The sequence below is a fragment of the Cryptomeria japonica genome, chromosome 4, assembly GCF_030272615.1.
Source record: "Cryptomeria japonica chromosome 4, Sugi_1.0, whole genome shotgun sequence".
Lineage (NCBI taxonomy): Eukaryota > Viridiplantae > Streptophyta > Pinopsida > Cupressales > Cupressaceae > Cryptomeria > Cryptomeria japonica.
The window spans coordinates 766,927,438-766,948,731 of record NC_081408.1 but is presented as its reverse complement, the minus strand read 5'-3'; positions in this window follow the sequence as shown (position 1 = coordinate 766,948,731).

Here is a 21,294-nt window from a genome sequence, read left to right as displayed (position 1 = left end):
CATCATTATTCTCAGTATCCCTTTTGATGTCACGAAAAGGTTTTGATAGTAGCAATTTTGAAAAAAAAAAAATTGATCCAGTTCTGTGAGCCACATGTCAGAATGGACATGAACCTTGGGAAGACTTTGACAATACTTTCTCTTTTCCACAGATTCCATTTGTTGTCAAATTTTTTTTGGATTGTATATCCATGATTTTTCTGTATCAATCAACGATATTTCTTCTATTTAAAATGACCTTTTTCGATATGCATCAATGAATTAGACTATTTAAAATGACCTTTTTCGATATGCATCAATGAATTAGACTATGTGTTCTTCATCATTATTTTCAACATCTCCTATGATGCGCTTGAAAATTTCAGTTGAGATATTCAAATTCATAAATGTTCTACTACTTTCTACCAATGATAGTTCCAACAACATGTGACTTGTTTCATGTGCTCTAATGTCCCTTTCAATAATTATTTCAGTTAGAAGTTTCCTATAAGATTTTGCAGCTGAATCATCTGGGTTCTTAATGTTTTCTAGATGTAACAATATTTGTTGATATTTTTTAGAACTTTTCTCCAATTTCACTGCATGCTTAGAGAGAATGGGTTGCCAATAAATGTTTTCTCTCCATAGTTGTAATATGTATTGGTTGTGTGTGTTGACTCTATCATCATTTCATGCTAGTTCGAACTTTCTTTCACCTGTTTGTGGATAGTCATAAATTTTAGAGCCATGTAAATTAATTCACCATGGAGCATTGTACCTATAGGTGAAAAATGTAAGACGACATTATAAGATCCACTTATTCGATTATCAAAATTGTTTTTCCTTTACATTTCATATGCAAACATTACCTACAAATCATTCTTCCCTTTTTCTTTTGTAGACATTCTCCCTCTTTGCACATCATATGTCTTTCCATAGTGTTGAGTATTTCTTCATACTCATTGTTGAAATCAGTTTCCGCAATTTGTCTTGTGTTTTTAAGACATGGATGTAAAGAAAAATTGCAAAATGGTTGTACATGAAATTTAAATTGATCAATTTTCAATTTTGAAATGATGTTTATAATGAAAATGTTTTACGTATGGTCAATGGATAGTTTAAAGTATATCTGCACATTTATTTGATATCTATCTTCTCTAGGGTTCCATGCATGAACAATGCTACTGAAATATCTTTCTGCTCTTTTTTTGTTGCTCATTATTGGACCAATCAATTTTATCCATGTATGGTGATTCAAGTATCCACATAAATCCATGCACATGTGCGGATCCTCTATGTTGCCATTAATATCAACACCAAAAATCTCTAACTTGCAATCCTTTCTGAAGTACCTCTTTTCTAAACATAGAGTTTCGTAGATGCATGTATTGCGCGATAATGTACGGATTATCGATGACATTTTGTTTTCACCATAGTTGAGCTTCATGTGGGTTCGATGGTGGTCTACCTGGCATTAGTGCATGCAAGTCTAGCCAATACAAATCAGCTGCACTAAAAGTGAAAAATTATAGTTGGTGTTCCAATCTGAAGTAGCATGTCGGTTAGTTCCGATCGACATTTTGTTTAGTAAGATATTGTACCTCTTAGACTTGTTCCATATTGCATCAACATGTCAACCAAATGTGAATTTAGAACATTCTCCATATGCTCACATAGTTTCATTATAGTGATTGGCATTTTGTTGATGCTTCTTTTGATGAAAACCACAAATGACATTTTTTCACACGGTGCCTCATAATCATATTTGTCATGTAATATCAGAACCCGGGATGCTTCCCGTAATGGTTATCTTCGTATCATAACCGATGTTTGGCATATTCATGGAGATGTAGTTGTTTAATTCGAGGTTCCAACCAATCACATTTCTCGTCGGGAAATAATGTTTTGAATGCCATATGTAGTAGTCCCAATGTAGCATATTCATTGATTGGAGATCCAACAATTGTCGACCAATCGATTAGTGTTGATGGGTTTGTATTTTTTTTGTTAATCCATGCATGAATCAACTCCATCTCTCATTGTTTGTTAGATGGTCTCGATTCCATCAATGTCATCTGATCAATAATATTATCTTCTTTGGTTTCCATAATGGGTCCAAGGAACAATATTTCATTTCTATCAGAATCCACTTCCATGTTCAGAGTTCTTAGTCGTTCAAAGATATTTTGATCAGAAATTTCTGATAAATTATCAAGAGCAGATGTATCATTCATCACGTCTGCGTAGAACTTGTCATTTCGAATTTTGTACTGAAGGGCTCTCTACACAAACTCCTTGTTAACTATAAAATTCTAACTCGTGACACACTGACCTTTCCTTGGTACTATAATAATTAGCAAGCTTATAATACCCGGCGTGGCAATTTGTTTGCAATTTTTTTAATGTGTTGTGGAAAGCTAATTGTGTGTCCTTTATATTTAAATTGACCACTTGTGTCATGTGTGGCTTGAAATATCGGATTTGACCGTGCAATAAGTATTTCTTCTACTTGCATCAAACATGCCATTTCAGTTGGTTGGGTTCCTAGATCCATATCATTCATAGCTAAGAATCTATTCATTCCTCTTTGTTGCTTGCATCTATTGCAGATAGGTCCTTTTGGATTTCGGTAAACTTTTATTCCAATATGTGATTCTTGACAAATATGACACATTGATGGAGATTTATAGGAATCTGAGTGATTATGAAATGTCATTTGCACCTTTGTGAAACCGGTGGCAAGCAATCCATTTAGATTTACAGCATCATTAGTAAGAAAATTAATTGGAGCTTGAGATTCCTGTTGTTATAAATTTTGAAAATTTTGTGCGTTGTTTTTGTAGACACCTAAAATTGTCATGTCTAATTAAATAAATATTTTATTTATTTAATTACTTTAGCCTAATTCTTCTGTTAATTAAATAAATCCTTATTTATTTAATTAATTCATTTATCCTCTTCTAGCCTTATTTCTCATTTAAATAAATACATTTATTTATTTAAATTATCCTTTTCCTAAATTAAATAAATATCTTATTTATTTAATTGATCCCACTTCTTCTATTAATTAAATAAATCTTTATTTATTTAATTCATTCATTAGCCTTTTCTACCCATGACACATGTCATTCATCTCTTAATTCATACACTACCTACCCTCTCATTATTTTATTATTTTCTCTACCTACCCTTTAATCATAGCCGACCATTTATCTTTTACACCTCTCAATCTTGTCCCTTCATTTCATATAGTGTCTTCTATATAAGGAGATGATTCCTTCATTATCAAACCCTCACTATGCATTCAGCCCCGACTATGCTTTCGAACTTGGATATGCAGTCAAGCCTACTTGCAACCACATTTCTGTTCTTTGCTGAGCACTTGTGCACACATAAAATCTGAGAGCAAATATATCAAGCAAGATCAATGGAGATAGGAAGAATGAAAATCCAAACCCTATTGGACATGTGATGGTATAATCTTTGTGATTTCATTTGATTTGTATTGTCTTAGGTAATCTTCATATGTTATGGTGGATCTTTATTGTTGTTAGGCTAGGGTTTGGTGGTTGAATTCATTTAGTCTTTCAACATTGTTGTTTCCATTTTCACCATATATATTTTGGCACACCCCATGGGACATGGATTTTTGTTAGATCAATGGTTTTTTTGCAGATTTTCTAACCCTATATTGTTGTTTTGTAAAACAATTTGGAGAATAACCTTGTGATGCTAGGGTTTTGGACACAAAATCAAGATCTTGGAGAGATTTGATCTGATCTCACAAATGGCTAATAATGTTTGCACCAAATTTTGTTTGCAAGCTGAGGACAATATTAACAGCTCTCAATCCAAAATTTAGAATTGTTGGAGCACATGTGCATTTTCCATGATTTTTTTATGATTTTTCATAAAAAACTAATTTTGAGAGAAAATTAGCAAATTTTTCAGATTTTCTTATATTTTTGAAAATATCTCTGATTTATACACATGATCTGTTCTTTGTGATTTTAATTTTAATGCAAAATATTTCTCTAAAAATTGGATCTTTAAAAATTAGGGTTTTACCTTATTTTGATCAAATCTCACAAACGGCTTCGAATTTTGGCATCAAATTGTTTTTTAGGTCAGGAAACTTATCAAAGGTGTTCAGTAAAAATTTCAAATTTTTTGGATCAAGGTTTCAATTTATATGATTTTTTTATGATTTTTCATAAAAAATTAATTTTGAGAGCAAATTAGAGAATTTTTTGGATTTTCTTACATTTTTAGAAATCTTACAGAATTATACATAGGATTTGTTCTTTTTTATTTTAAATTTGATGCAAAATCATTCCTCAAAAATCAAATCTTTGAAAATTAGGGTTTTGCATTATTTTACTCATATCTCACAAACTGCTTGGATTTGTTGTAGAAATGTTTTTATACAAGGTTTGGAAGACCATCAGGACTATCTAGTATAAATTTCAGATTTTTTGGACCAATTTTGCATTTTATATTAATTTTTTATGATTTTTCATAAAAAATTAATTTTTGGAGCAAATTAGCAAATTTTTTGGATTTTCTTACATTTCTGGAAATTTCTTAAAATTTTACAAGTGGTCTTTTTTGTGATGAATCAGATCTTTGAATTGATCAACAAAATGCATTGTTGAAGGCCCCTATTTCACAAAGTCTTTTGGATCTAAAATTTACCTAACTTGTGTGCTTGTAGGAAGGGGTGATCATTTTGAAACAAACCAAACTACTAATAGATATTTTTTGTAGGACCTTGGCAAGGGTTTTTTTATCTTTCATTGTGTTCCTTGTTTTCATAAACTAGCAAACACTTCAATTAGTGCACTAAAATTGAACCAGTGTCTTTTGTGTCTTGGGCAATAGGCTCTTTTTGTTTCATCTCTAGAGGGCCCCTCTCCCCGTGTGGTCATTAGGACTTCTAGTGAGGAGAGAATGACCCAACTGGTAGTGAGGAAAACCTACCTCTTTCAAACCACTATAAACAACTGTATTCATGGTGAAAACTATGGATAACGTGTGTTGATTAGTTCATACCGACACTATGTCTCCCCATAAACCCATTTGATCAAATTTATTTGATCATTTGTAGGGTGTAACCCCTACCGGCTGGGAGCCTTCTGTATTTACAAAGCTGAAAGTGCTGCATGTATGGCCACATGAGCGGATGCCCTTACTAGCACCTTTTTGTTTTAGAAGCCAAAATCCTTCTAGTTGTTGGGGTAGGAGGTTGGACCTCTAGTAGCGGCCCACACACATATGGTTCTTAGTAGAGATACAAAGTTCACCACGAGGAGTTTTCATGGGGACTGATGCTTGGCTGACCTGAGAAGTGAGTGTTGAGGGTGGAGCCAATGGGGTCAAGCATCTAAGTATCCGCTCTGAATAGCATAGCCTTGGGGGAAACTCCATGTGGGATCAACAACTATTGTCTTGGTTAGCCATAAGAATTGTGCTTGACTTATTTTAAACAATCAAACATTCAAGACCAAACACCAAAACATTGTGTCCTTTGTGTCTTCAAGTGTATGCAAAACAATTTTACATCAAACAAAACACCTTTTTTTTCGAGTCATTTTGAAGTCTAAACACTTGCAAACATTGAGTCCTCATCAACATTGTGTCCTCTTGTCACAAAAAATAGTCAAACATTCAGTTTTGGTCACAACAAGAAGCTTCACAGATTCAAAAAATTACACAAAGTTTGCAGAAACACGTCTGTGTCTGACAGAATAGCGTCTGTGTCATCTAACAACGTTTGTGAAGGGCAAAAACGCGTCTGTGTCTTTTGAGCAACATTGCAGCATCTCAGAAATGCGTTTGTGTCTGATAGAATAGCGTCTGTGTCATTTAATCATGTCTGTGTCTGATAGAATAGCATCTTTGTCCTTTAAGAGCGTCTGTGAAGTATACAGGCACGTCTGTGTTCGGGATTGAAAACTTTCATAATTCAGCAAACAAGAACAGTCAATTTCAGACTTATTGAGCTTCCTAGGTTATCTCTCTGGGTTTTCCATCTAACATTCAACCTATCTTTGGGTCTCACAAAGTCCATCATTGCTTTACACCTTACATTGCATTCACATTTGTCTAAACTTGAGTCAAAAGGTCACTTGCTTGTCCTCATCATACTTTGTCAACACATTACATACAATAACATTTTGCTAAGTGGTCCCTCATCAAGGTCTATCACCTTTGGGTCTCATTTGGTCTTACTTAGAGTCAAGCTCAACTTACCTCATCAAGAGAAACTATCATCTCTTTGGAAGTCACACCTACTCTACTACATACATACTTGGTCTTACACTTTGGACATTGCAAGTACACTTCAGATTCATTTACATTCCATCTAACTCTTGGTCTTCCATACTCTTTCCATTTTCATCTAGTCTCACACATCTTGGTCAATACCTAGTTCATGGTTGAAACCCATTCCCAAAAATCTAGGAGAGAAACTAAAGAGGCTCAAGAGTCCACAAACATGAGTTCCTATGAATATGATAATGATATCTTTTTCAATTCTGATCATAACACATTACCTGACATGGATGCCTATAAAAACATTCCAAATGTTGAGAACATGGACAGTACAAACAACAATGATACACACAATGATAATATGGACAACTTTTCCGTACATTTAGCAGAAGTGGAAGACACCATTATGGATCCTCATTTCAATAGATTGGTTGAGGAAATAATGAGGAGAGATAGACAATAATTCTTACAAGTGATGGCACAAAGTGGAGCCAAGATCCCTCATGATTTTGACATGTCTCAAATAATGGAAAATTGAACTTTGCAACAGCCTCACCTCAATATGGATCAAAAGAGGCCTAATGGTGCCTGAATCACCATCATCTTTGTTTCAAAAACCAGAGGTCCCATACACACATGGTCAAGCATATGATACTCACCTTCGCAGACCATTATGGAAGTCTTATGGAGAAAAATATGCTCAATCATATACCAATGCTAAGGATCAACCACCAAAGCAATTAGATATCCAAAGGCATGCTCAAAATTTGGACACAAGGAAACCCCACATCCAATTTGGGGGAAACACATTAGAACAAACTCATGACATGCCTGTAGAGTATAGTATACATGCACAAAATAGATATTCCATTCCTCATCATGACTCTATACCAAGTGGTCCTTATACACAGCATCACTATAGACCTCCTCCATATGAACACGTGTATGATCAATATCATCCATATATGCAACATGCTCCTCCTCCACTTGGTCCTTCAGGCTTGGGATATGGTCTAAGAAGTCGGTCTCCACCTAAGAACAATTTGGAAAAACAAATTAAGGACTTACAAAAGAAAATGGAGGACATAAATACACCAAAGCCAACTTACACAATGAGAGACATATGTCCTTAACCATTTGATAAGAGTATTCCAATGCCTCCTTTTCCTACACACTTTGTGACACCTAAGTTTGATAAGTATAGAGGAAAAGGGGTTCCCAAGGCACATATAAGACAATCTTTCATAGCTTGCATTGAGGTAGCAGTAGAAGAGACATATTTGATGAGATTATTCCCACAAAGCTTAGGTGATCAAGCTATGGAATGGCTCTCCCAACTCCCACCTGGAATTAAGTCGTGGGGTGACTTAGCAGAGGCATTTATTCAACATTTCTCATACAACATAGAGACAGAAATATCAGTCACTACTTTGTGCAACACCAAGCAAAAGGATGGAGAGTCTTTTTCATCATTTTTACAAAGATGGAGGAATCTAGCCAACAAATGCTCTTGTGAAATTCCATAAAAACAAATGGTAGAAATGTTCACCCAGAATGTCAACAAAGACATTGGTTATGACCTAAGAAAAGCTTGTTTGTCCACCTTCAAGGACGTCATTGAAAAAGGCTTAGCAACAGAGAAGGTCCTAATTGAGCAAGGAGTCATTAAGATATTCAAGGAAAACAAAGATGACTTTAAAGGAAAAGATAAGCCAAGATTTTGGAACAAAAACAAGAACACAGTCAATGATGGTGTTGTTGATGCCAATACAGTGCGACCCAAAATTGTTTTTTCTAGATCAAGCTCTACAAACAATCAGATGAATACTCAAACAACTTCCAGATTAGGAAGGAAGTACACTTCATTGGGAGAACCACTTGAGTCAGTTTTCAAGAAGCTAGTTGAAAACAAAGTAATCAAAATTCTAGATTTTCCTCCATATGAGCCAAAGGTCAAACCAAATTGGTAGAATGATGATGAGTATTGTGAATTCCATAAGAGCAAGGGTCATAAGATAGGAAATTGTCATCGACTGGAGAACATCATACAAGATCTTATTGATAGAGGTGACATTAAGATTGAAGGACACTCATCTAATCAAGAACATGAGATGTTTAAGGAACCATTCCCAAAACATGACAAGGGAAAGTCTAAAGCCACAGATGACCAAACCAACTATGCCAAAGCATCCTATAACTACGATTCAACTATCAATCACATTTCAATGGACAATTATGTCTCTACCATTATCATCAAGGACAAAACACCTAAGAAGTCTACCCAAAGACCCAAAATCATCCTAAAAGGAATTGGATCTTCTTCTGAACCAACCTCTAAATGTAATGTTACAACTCGTCGAGGCAAATTCACTTTGCAAGGTGCTCCAGCTAAAAACACAACTTCCTCATCATCCAAACCTGAGTATGACCTTGTAGAATAGTTGGGGAAGACACCCGCGCTTATCTCAATCCTTGAGATCTTACGCATATCCCCCACACATAAAGCCATTCTTGACAAAATCTTGAGACACACTTATGTCCCTACTGATCTGAGCATGGACTAGTTTCAAACCATGGAGGGATACCTTTCCGTTCCACACTCCCTTACATTCACAGAAGCCAATGATGCCTTCATAAGTCAGCCATATAATGCACCATTACACATTGAAGCCTTCATACACAAACATCAAATAAAACGAGTCTTGATAGATGGAGGAGCAAGTCTAAACATTTGCACATTGAGCACTATTAAAGAATTGGGATATTCAAATAAAGCTGTGAATTCTACAAACAAAATTACCATCAAGGCATATGATGATGAAGAGAATTCATCCAAAGGCACAATCACCTTACCTCTCAGAGTTGGGCTAGTTACGAAGGATATGGTTTGTCAAGTCCTAGACTTGGATCTCACATACAACATATTGCTAGGACATCCATGGATTCATGAGATGAGTGCAGTACCCTCAACATATCATCGATGTATCAAGTTTCCACACAATGGAGTTGAAGTGACCATAAAAGCTTATCCAAATCCATTTATATATTGCAACAATCTGCGGCCTAGATCAGAAATAACAATCCCAGTCAATCGAGAAGCTATTCATTCATCAGCATATGTGGATCTAGAATCATTGAAAGATTCTACATCAAAGCAAGCAGAGCTAAAAGAAAAATTCAAGATTAAAGACATGGGATGTGGTGAGTATATATTTCATGTTGATCAACTCCCACTATCTCCTAAGGTATTCAGTCAACAAGAAAAATCTATAAATACTTTGCAAGGAATTGGATGTGAACCACCTAGTGTTGTGGCTACTGAGTCTGAATGCAAATCTCCTCTAGTGGTGCAAGCAACTCTTGATATCAATAGTCCTAAGAGTGGATCCAACAAAGAATCTATTGAGTGTATCACCAACCCTCTTGAGAAATCACATAGCTTTACCATTTCATCCACTCATTCCATTTCCACTCTGCTCCTAGACTTGGATCAACAAGAATTAGAAAAGCCCTTACTAATTGGGGATAAAAAATCAAGCTTTGAAAAGAAAAATCTAAAATTCAAAAATAAAGAGAAGTCCTTTAGTCCAAATCAAAATCAAAAGCTATAGGACTCTGCAAAAATCAAAGTCAAGGATAAAAATCCTATGAAAGAAAAGGAAAAAGAGTTGATCTCCCTTAATATCAAAATAACTGGGGGCAAAAGTTCTACAATTTCAAGTAAAAAAGAACACTTGTTGATCCTAAGTCTCCATCATGCTATCCTAATTTCACTTCTTTTCACAGTCATAAGCCTTCATAACTCATCCACTTGTTCCACACATCCATTCCCTTTTGGTGATACATCACATCAATGGACCTTTGATGGAGCTTCCTCGAGGGACTTTGTTATCAAGGATGCCCAAACTTCTTTAGGTGACACGCATACAGGCCTGTGTAGTCCACACACTAGTAATTCTATCTTAGTTCCTTCATAAAGGAAGACAATCACTCAGGCTACATATCATTTAGTCAAGGAACAATGCAGCTACAATCATAAGGTTAAGCCTCATACATTTGAGGTAGGTGACTTGGTTCTCAGAGAAAATCCTAAAAATCAGCAAGACAGAGAGAAGGAGGGCAAGTTCGAACCAAATTGGCTTGGTCCTTACATCATTACAGCAGCCTATGGATCCGGTGCATATCAGCTCTCAACCACAGAGGGTGAACCTTTGTAGGATCCTATCAACAACATGCACCTTTGCAGGTTTTACACATAGCTCTTCAGAGTATCCTAATTCAAAAATACAAAAAAAATCAAAAAAATTAAAAATACAAAAAAAATCATAAAACATAAAAATCATTACTTGGTGAAAACCTGGCAAACAGGCGCCTTGTGACACAAAAAAAAATGAAAAACAAAAAAAACATTTCGTCCAACAATGAAAAGCACTTCGGTGGCACCCTAGGAAAGTACCATGGTGAAAACTTGGTCACCGGCGCCATGTGTAGAGACATTTCTCCTCCCTCCTTCAGGATTCCATTTCATCCTTTCACTTTGCACACACTCACGACCTATCCATTCATAAAAAACTTACCCATTCCCATTATGGCTTGTTATTGATCTACCCAAGATTGGTTAGCCATTCATAATAAACCTTCCTTTCCATCCCTTTCCATCCATAATAAATTAGATCCTATCTGTGGCTAAGGCTAATCCTAAGTCTAGTAATGGGTGTGGAACTAAGAGCATCACATGTTTTGAGGAGTATAGTTTCTTCTACTTTTCTTCAGTCTATCCATGCACAATCCGCAATAAAGCAGCATTTCCATCATAGATCCGCAATAAAGTTTCATCTTCTTCACAATAAAGTATCAGTTTCATGGATTCAGTCAGTTTCAGGTAAGACATAGCAGAAACAATGGGCTTCAACAAATCAAATCTTTCAACAGACTCAGATAATGTTATGGTTCAGTGCTATCTATCCTTTCTGTGAAAGTAAACATTGTGACCCTAATCAAATAGACTTCTACAAGTGACAAGAGACACTAAAACTTGAGGACTATAGTGGATGTTGGTGTCGAGTCTTTGTTTTATTTTTTTGATTTTATCTTTTTGGTGACATGTCTTTTAGCTTTTCCAGGATGTCTCTGACTAGAGATTCTATCTCCAGGATGTCTTTGACTAGAAAGGCGAGGATGGGGTATCGTCACCTATTTTCTTTGTTGTCTATGGATTGTCTCTTAGTAATGCTATGACTGGTCCAAGGATGTGAGGACACTGAGAGTGTAGTGTGAACTGGGGCATTCCTTGTTTCTGACTGTCTTATCTCCATCCAAACAGGTACAACGACTTTCTGGGTCGAACATATGCCTCAATCGTCATAACCTATTTTTCCATAATAAAGCTTAATGATGATAATGCACAAGAAGCTCTTTCATTTTTCATATCTTCTATCTTCAATCTTCCTTTCCTGATTGACCTCCATCATCCTTCTTGAGCCCGTGTAGCCTGCTATCACATGACTGAGTATAATGACATGCCAAAAACATTTGCATTTCATGTAGTTGCACCTGCATTACCACATATGAGCATTTCAGACATACATATAGATATTACAATTGCATCACATCCTACACACAACACATATTAGCACATTTTCAATTTGCATTATCCTATTCATTTGCATTTCATACATTCACATATGCATAACATATAAAACATAAAAGAACAAAAATATTGCATTTCATCATATACATATTTGCATCCATATCATAATCATCACATAGAAACATAGATCATAAAACATCTCATCACATAGGTACACATGCATATAGCTGCCACAAGGATGAATCATCTCATATATATCAAAATCATAAGTGTCATGATACAATGATGTCAAAATACGTATGGCTACAGCCACTCCTTGTGTCGCCCTATCCAGACAGAGGAACCCACTGATCACTCCTGCTAGTACTATTGGTAGTGCCAATCCTGTCTGTGTCATAGTATCCCAAGCTACATGTCTAGCCCTCATCTCCAATCCTGGATCCTGGAACACTCATCTCAGTGCATCCCTGTCTCCATCTCGATCATAGGGTATCAACTCCCATCGATCGGTATCCTCAAAATCCTATACACATCCTCTAAGGTGACTGTCATCTCACCCATAGGCAAATGAAAAGTGCATGTCTCTGAATGCCACCTCTCAGCTAGCGCAGTCAGTAAACCCATGTTCGTCCAAAACTCAGGCACATACAGAATATATCTCAGACCCATAACCTCAATGGCAGCCCTATCCTTGAATGTCAACTCTGGTTGTAACCTCTGAGTCGATGGGAATCTCTCCCATGACTCTAGCATAGGTAGGTAATCCTGCAGTCAAGTAAAGCAACTGTGTCAATCAAAGTGGTATTCCTTGTTCATCACAAAATGCTGCTTTTTATCCTAGTGACACTCACTATTCATCACAAAGTGTTGCTTCTATCCTAGTGACATGCACTGTTCATCACAAAGTGTTGCTTTTATCCTAGTGGTACTCCCTGTTCATCACAAAGTACTATGTGTTTTTGCACTCCTTGTTCATCACAAAGTGCTGCTCATATTTGCACTCCCTATTCATCACAAAGTGCTACTCTTTTTAGTACTCCCTATTCATCACAAAGTACTATGTCTTGGTACTCACTGTTCATCGCAAAGTGCCTCAATCTATCCTATCCTAGGGCCTCTACTTGAGTGTATCCTCTTGAGTAGTTTCCTAATTGGCAACGTATTCTCTATCACAAAATTGTCAATCCTCGCCCTATTTTCTATCGTAGTCTTCCCTAGAGGACCTACTTGAGTGTATCCTCTTAGCAGCTTATCCAATTGACATTGTATGTTCATCATAGAACTGCCGATTTGGCCTAGAAGACATAAATACACATTTTTGACACAAACATGCCTTCATGACTTAAATGCGCTTACATATTGCACAAACATGCCTATGCTCTGCACAAACGCGCCTAGCCTACCTAGACGCGCCTTGACGTTTTTACCCCGCTTGACATTTTTTCTAGACATACCTAAAGCGCAATTTTTGCCCTACCTAGCATGCATTAATGACAACATTTATTGTGACAAAGTACAAGGAGGTTTTGTAGTACTCATCGGCTCTCCTACATCTGCTGGCCTCTAAAATCAGCAAACGCGATCGAATCTATGCACCAATGCCATCGCTGCTGATTGTTGCTACTCTATTCTCTCTCTGCACTCTGATCTCTTGGATGTGTGGATGACAATGAGGATGTTTTCCCCTCATGGTCTATCTTATAGACTTCCCTAGCCCTAGCCCTAGCCCTCATTTCCCAAGTCAGTCTTCATTATCCCATGACTCTATCACTTTATCTAGTCGATCCATTTTAGCCTTTCTTTCTTATCGAGATATTGTCTATGATCTTTTCAGATATTTTCATCCAATCTCTTGAGGGGGCATATCATTCCCATCTTGGGGCAACTTTGTATCAGTTCGTATTATCTTCTTTGAAACAACGCAACAAGCTGCATTGTCTCAAAGAGGGGCAAAATGTAGACACCTAAAATTGTCATGTCTAATTAAATAAATATTTTATTTATTTAATTACTTTAGCCTAATTCTTCTGTTAATTAAATAAATCCTTATTTATTTCATTCATTCATTTATCCTCTTCTAGCCTTATTTCTCATTTAAGTAAATATATTTATTTATTTAAATTATCCTTTTCCTAAATTAAATAAATATCTTATTTATTTAATTGATCCCACTTCTTCTATTAATTAAATAAATCTTTAATTGATTCATTCATTCATTAGCCTTTTCTACCCATGACACATGTCATTCATCTCTTAATTCATACACTACCTACCCTCTCATTATTTTATTATTTTCTCTACCTACCCTTTAATCATAGCCGACCATTTATCTTTTACACCTCTCAATCTTATCCCTCCATTTCATATAGTGTCTTCTATATAAGGAGATGTTTCCTTCATTATCAAACCCTCACTACGCATTCAGCCCCGACTACACTTTTGGACTTGCATATGCAATCAAACCTACTTGCAACCACATTTCCGTTCTTTGTTGAGCTCTTGTGCACACATAAAATCTTAGAGCAAATATATCAAGCAAGATCAATGGTGATAGGAAGAATGGAGATCCAAACCCTATTGGACATGTGATGTTATAATCTTTGTGATTTCATTTGATTTGCATTGTCTTAGGTAATCTTCATATGTTATGGTGGATCTTTATTGTTGTTAGGCTAGGGTTTGGTGGTTGAATCTATTTAGTCTTTCAATATTGTTGTTCCATTTTCACCATATACAGTTTTCAACCTCTGTTGTTCGCAAAGGTCCCTCTTACAACCACTCTTTTGTGCATGTACATTCATATTAATGGAATGTGATTGGAGTTCTCATGTATTTTGGACTGTATCATGAACTTAATCTTCAATTGGTTGTTGCCATCTACAAAATTCTAAAATTTGAGACTATGTATGTTGTGGTCCTAATTCTTGTATTGAAAGTTGCAATCTTGTCTATGCATATCTTGCCCTATCAGATTAATGTCTTCACCTCTTTCGCTCTTGTTTTTCTACATTTGTCATTTGTTCACTTTTTTGTTTCCTATATTGTCTTTGGTAGTCTCTTTGATAGTATTTCCTTTGTTTGTCAAAATCAAAATTTATCCTCACTCAATCCATTTCTCAATTTTTTTGAAAGAAGGTAGTAAATAAATCAGTTGTATATGTTTATATTATTTAAATAATAAAATTATTTCAATTAAGTAAAGTAAATAATTTTTAAAATGTTTTTTTCTCGCTTGCCAATATTCAAATGCAAATAATGTAGATGAAATGTTAATAATTGTACTTTTAATTATAATTTAAAGAATTTTTGAATGTTAATTAATTTATTAGTTTTTAATATTTAAATAAATTTGATATGCCAAACTTTTTAAAATTGTTTGTTTCATCTACTATATATATAAATTCTTGTTTTAAATGAATAACAATTTAAACAAAAATGATTTTGTGTATCAATATTTGACAAATATTTTTCTTATTGTCTTTACCAATATGTTGGCATTTGATCAACTAGTATGTTGGCATATGATGATATGATGATAATGTATATTGTCATTGATGTCAATAAGTACAGGTGAACTGGTATGAAAATTGGAAGAAGTTGTTATTGATGTTCAAGTTGGAGAATCGATATGAAGACATGTAGTGAACTGGTGTTAAGGTTTCACTAAGTGTGATTACCAGTTGGTAATCTCAGCTCTAGGGTTTGTGGTTTGGAAATCTAGCTTCTGTGATGAAACTGGTGATATTTTGTGATGAGTTATCTAAGAGATAAGGATGAGATCAAAATGCGACATCAATTTTGTGCACGTGAAAGATTTCCTTAAGGATCTTGCATGTGAAGATCGATTGCATTAAATGTCTACCTCAGGAATGAACATTCTTCTTAGCAGTATGTGAAGAGAGCATGATGGGTTACTGATTTATATATGCAGTAGAGAATGGATGATGCAGAAGGAATTGTGATCTATTTGAAATTGTTTCATTCTATGCAAGTGTTTTGTACGGTCAGGATTGGGCAGCCTGTAATTGTAAACCTAAATGTTTAGGGTTTATGGTTTATGCTACCGACCTGATTATTGTCTATAAGGTTGATGATGTTTGGTATTGTTTGTGTTGGAAAATGTTGTGTTTTTATCTAAGTGATGAGATACTTGCCATACCAGTGAGTGGAAAATTGTAGAGTGTGATTACAGAGTAGAGGTGAGTGGAAAACTGCAGAGTATGACTGTAGTGTAGAGGAACTGAAAAGAATCTACCTTAACATGTAGTGTTGTTATCAGATCAGAGCTTTACCTATTGTCTTCTAACCATTTCAACAGTTAGAAAATCCCTTCACCGGGTAGCTTTAACAGGCTTGTTGTAAATCCTCTAACCAAGTGACTCAAGTTCATTGAGTTCTTCAAATCCTCTAGCAAGGTAACCTTTAATAGGGTTTTAACCTTTAACAAGGTATATAGCCATCCCTTAACCGGGTGATCTTTAACAGGGTCGGTTCCTAATAAAACCTTATTGTAAAAGTCTTTAACCGGACTAGGCTCCTAATAAAGCGAGCTTCAAAAGCATTCAAAACAAGCTTGTGGGTATTCATCCCCACCGTGGTTTTTCCCATTTGGGTTTCCATGAGAAAAATCTGTGTGTTATGAGTTGTCCATTTTTCATGTGATGACTGAGTATTATTTGTTTAGGTTATTATGCATGCAGAGCTAATGGTTATGGTATTCCTAATACAACACATGCATATGTATATTGGTGAATTTGTTATCAAGTGTTGAATGATATTTGAAGTATTTAGTTTTACTGGTTTAGATATCGGAAGTCTTACTGTGTTTAACCAGTATTTCCATGGTTAAGTTTGATGATGAAGATAACCGGTTAGAATTGTTTTAACTTGATAAGTTGTTGAGAATTTTTTGTATATACTGATTCACCCCCCCCCCCCCCCCTCTCTGTACTAGTTAGGGTATTTATTGTTAATCATTATTCATCAATTCGTATCAAAGCAACTCTAGGTCCTCGGTGATATAATCTTAACCTCTTGAGCTAAAAGATCTTGCTTTAATGATGAAGAGGGAAGGTCCTAAGTTCAATAGAGATAACTTCAAAATATGGAAGGACAAAATGAAGATTTATATGAAGAGTTTGGGTGCTCAACATTGGATCTATGTTGAGAATGTCTATGTAATCCCTATTGGCACTCTAACTGATGATCAAAAAAGAGAGATTCAAGAAAATGGTCAAGTCATGGAAGCACTTATTAGCAGTCTGTCTGATATTGAGTTCATTGATGTACAAGATAAGGACACTCCTAAAGATGTATGGGACACTGTGGAAACTATTTATGGTGGTGAAGAGAATTTCAAGCAAGCTAAGGAAGAAAGCCTTAGAGGAAAATCTGAAGACATGAGGATGGTTGAAGGAGAGACAATTCAGCAATATGGCATAAGGATCAAGACTGTGGTTGGAGATATCAAGAGCACTAGAGGAACAATTGATGATGCTACCATTGTCAGTAAAGTTTTGAGATCATTGTTACCAGTCTATGCAATCAGAGTTGCTACTATTCAGGAGTTAAGATCTATCGACAAGACAAAGGTATCTCTAGACTCTATCATTGCAAAGTTGACTTCATAAGAGTTGAATAGCTATGATGGCAGTGTTTAGAAGACTGAGTCAGCCTTTAGAGAATCTGATGCACCAACTAGAAAAGTAAAAGAAGTAAGCACCATCTATGAATCTAGGCCAAACAGAGACATGGATGATTAGGATATTTTGATGGAGTTCGAAGCTCTTCTTGCCAAAAGACTTCCAAAAGGAACCGGAAAATACAGAGGTAAGCTTCCTTTAAATTTTTTTTTCCTACAATAAGATAGGACATATAGCTGTTGACTATCCTAACAATGAAAATAAGGATAAACCGAAAAGGTTTAGAAAGTATAAAGGAGGAGGAGGTAGGAGAAATTGTCTTGTTGCAATGGATGAAGCTGCTACTGATGAAGAATCTGAGGATGAAGAGAATGAGGATATAGTGTTTGTAGTTGTAAAGGAAGAAGTGTCTGACAAGAAATCCCTTGTCTCTCACATTGACAACTCAAATGAGTTTATCATTGATAGCAGGTGTTATCACCACATGATTGCTGACCGAAGAAAGTTTTTGTCTCTAGAAGAATATGATGGAGGATATTGCCTAGTTTGGAAATGATGTACCATGTTTGGTGAAAGGTAAAGGATCCATCTCAATGAATGGAAAAAGAAGTGTGGATGATGTCTATTGGATAGAAGGTCTTAAGCATAACCTTTTGAGTGTTGCTCAGCTAAATGACAAAGGACTCATCCTAGAGTTCAAAGGTGGAGTCTACCGTATAATTGGAAAGAGTGGTGAACTTATTGCGATCGATAAGAAAACCAAAGGCAACTTGTTTCAGTTAAATGCCAAGATTAGTCAATGTCTAATGGTGAAGTTTGATGATAGTTGGATATGCAATAGGAGACTTTGTCATATGAATTTTGATAATATTATAAAGGCGAGTAAGATCAAGGCAGTAAGAGGATTGCCTTTGCTGAAAAAACCTGAGAATTCTTTGTGCAGAGATGGTCAACATGGGAAGATGTCTTCCTCAACTTTCAAAGGTGTCTTTTTCAGCATAGAACTTACTTGATCTTGTGCACACCAATTTGTGTGGTCCAATTAAAACTAGAAGTATTTAGGGAGATATGTATTTTATGATTCTTACTAATGACTTCTCAAGAATGATGTGGGTCACCATCTTGAAAGACAAGTCTGAGGAATTTGGAAAGTTCAAATCCTTTAGAGAATTAGTAGAGAAGAAAAGTGGTCAAAGGATAAAATGCCTAAGAACTGATTAATGAGGCGAATTCACTTCTGATGAATTCAACAAGTAATGTGAAGAGAACAGTATCAGGAGGTAGTTGTCTACCCAAGGGACACCACAACATAATGGCATAGCAGAAAGGAATAACATGACTATAGTTGAAGTAGCCAGAACAATGCTGATCCAAGGAAAGGTTGCTCACACTTTTTGGAGAGAAGCAGTGAGCACTACAGTCTATACTATGAACCGGGTACTCTAAAGAAAGGTAAAGATAAAACCCCTTACGAGTACTGGGCTGAGAGGACTCCCACAGTGATTTATTTTAAAGTCTTTGGTAGTAAGTATTACATCAAGAGAGCTGAGCATCTGAGCAACTTTGATGATAAATGTGATGAAGGAATATTTTTGGGATATTCCACTAAGAGAAAAGCTCTCAAATGCTACAATAATAGAACTCAGAGAATTGTTGAGAGCATCAACATCAGGGTGGATGAATCCCCTGAGAAACCTGAGGAAACCTACAGTGAGCAAGTGGAAGATGAACCAAGTGTAGCTTTCTGGGAACTGGTTAAGAAAGAAACAAGCAAAGATCTCAGTGTTCCTATACCGGTAGAAGCTGCAGTAGGTGAAGAAGAAGATGGAGAAGAAGAAGAAGAAGAAGACAAAAAGAAAGCAGAACAAGCTAGAATCATCCCTAGATATGTGAAACTACATCATGATCTGAAGCAGATCATAGGAGATAAAGATGCAGGGATACTCACAAGAAGAAAGGTGAAATAAAACTCTTGCATAATTTCTAAATTGAGCCTAAGACTACTAGACAGGAACTTACACATTAAGACTGGATTAAGGCAATAGAAGAGGAGTTGGATCAGATAGAAAAGAATGCAACATGGTCTTTGGTATCCAGACTGGAACACAAGAGTGTCATAGGTACAAAATGGTTCTTTAGGAATAAGGTGAATGAAGAAGGCACAGTTGTAAGGAACAAGGTAAGACTTGTATGCAAGGGATATGCTCAAGAAGAGGGAGAAGACTATGGAGAAACTTTTTCGCTAGTGGCTAGAGTGGAAGGTGTTTGAATGCTACTTGCATTTGGAGAATTTAAAGGATTCAAGGTATATTAGATGGATGTGAAGTCTGCGTTGTTGAATAGAATCCTAGAAGAAGAAGTGTATATTGAGCAACCGGATGGGTTTGCCTTATCAGAAGATAGTGACATGGTGTGTAGATTACACAAGGCCCTGTATGGATTGAAGCAAGCACCAAGGGCATGGTATGAATGATTACACTCTCATCTTGTAAAGATAGGATTTCAGAAAACAAGTGAGGACAACAACATTTACCTGAAATCTGAAGGAGATCAAATTATGACCTTGTGAAGTATTTGTAGATGACATAATCTTCGGAGGAGATGATAAAATGAGTCATGCATTTGTAGATGAAATGAAGAAAGAGTCTGAGATGTCTCTCATTGGAGAGATAAAGTTCTTCATTGGTCTAAAAATTCAGTAGATGAAAAAGGGTATCTTTATTACCCAGTCCAAGTATGTCAAAGACGTATTGAAGACCTTTGGCATGGAGGAGAGAAAACTGGTTGCTACACTGATGGTGACCGATTGCAAATTGACTAAGGAAGATGATTCATTGTTGGTGAATGAGAAGGAATACCGGTCAATGATTAGTAAGCTACACTATGTGGTACACAACAAACCAGACATTGCTCATGCAGTAGGCATTGTAGCTTGTTTTTAGAAGAGTCCAAGAGAATCCCACTTAGTAGCAGTCAAGAGGATTCTTAGATACCTGAAAGGGACAGTTGATTATGGATTCTAGTATCCATACAATGGTGACTTTAATCTCAAATTATTTATCAATGCAACTTGGGCAGGTAATGTGGACGACTGAAAGAGCACAACCGGTGGAGCGTTCTTTCTTGGTAGAAGACTATTCTCCTGGATGAGTAAGAAGCAGAGTTATACTTCCTAGTCTACAACTGAAGTGGAGTATGTGGCAGCATTTATGAACTTCACTCAAGCAATATGGATGAAGCATGTATTGGATGGTTTCAAAGTACATATATTTGAACCAATGAGTATATTTTGTGACAACACAAGTGCAATAAATATTTCCAAGAATTCGGTATTGCATGCTAGAACTAAACACATTGAGCTCAAGTATCATTTCTTGAGAGAGAGGGTTCAAAACAAAGAGGTTGTATTAGACCATGTTTCCAGTAAGGAGAAGTTAGTAGACATGTTCACTAATCCCTTATCGAAGACTACATTTACCTATTTGAGAGGTGAATTAGGGATTTTGCCCCTTCATGATGTAAACTAAAGCTTTGTGCTCCACATGATTCAAGTGTTACAGTGTGAAATCTTTCAGGTTTGATGTGTTGAAGGATGCTACTCCACAAGGGGAGCAACATAGTGGAGCTTGGAAGCTTGTGCCTCCACTTTGGTATTGTTGTCAAAGGGGGAGAAGATATTTGATGTATGGGGAGAAGATATCTGATGTAGGGGAGAAGATATCTGATGTATGGAGGAGAAGATATATGTTGATGAAGATATATGTTATAGTTGCACTAGTCTATGTTATTTATAGTTGTAATGCTACATTG